A 421-nucleotide genomic window follows, 5' to 3' on the forward strand; every position below is an offset into this window, starting at 1 on the left:
GGAGGTGGACTGCTGAGTCCTGGTCTCAGGTCCTGGTCCTCCTGAGTTCAGCCGTACGTCTGTGGAGCGGCTGCTTCGTCTCCCCAGTGTACAGGTCAGAGTATTCCTCTACTGCACTCACCACATTGTTCTGTTTGTCTCTGGGAATCTCGTCTTCAGGATGTAAGGACAAGATTCCCAGAGACAAACAGAACAATGTGGTGAACGCAGTGAGGAATACTCTGACCATGCTGTCAACGAAGCAGCCGCTCCACAGACGGACCACGACATCAGACCAGGACTCAGCAGTCCACCTCCACCTGAAGGACCGGGGGGCAGTCCTCTGATGATCGACAGGTGCGCATCCTAGCCAGAGAGGACAGAAGGGTGAAGGAAGCCATGCTAGCAACCTTTGAACAGAGGAGGGCGCCTCAGACACCAA

At 55.3% G+C, this 421-nt stretch overlaps 1 protein-coding gene across 1 annotated transcript in view; it reads right to left on the minus strand.

Annotated features, from left to right (window-relative positions):
• LOC103394083 (exostosin-1b-like) overlaps positions 1-421 on the minus strand; it is a 5007-nt gene that overhangs the window by 2595 nt on the left and 1991 nt on the right. The gene's annotated exons all lie outside the window — the stretch shown is intronic.

The sequence above is a fragment of the Cynoglossus semilaevis genome, chromosome 18 (assembly GCF_000523025.1).
Source record: "Cynoglossus semilaevis isolate Cse_v1.0 chromosome 18, Cse_v1.0, whole genome shotgun sequence".
NCBI lineage: Eukaryota > Metazoa > Chordata > Actinopteri > Pleuronectiformes > Cynoglossidae > Cynoglossus > Cynoglossus semilaevis.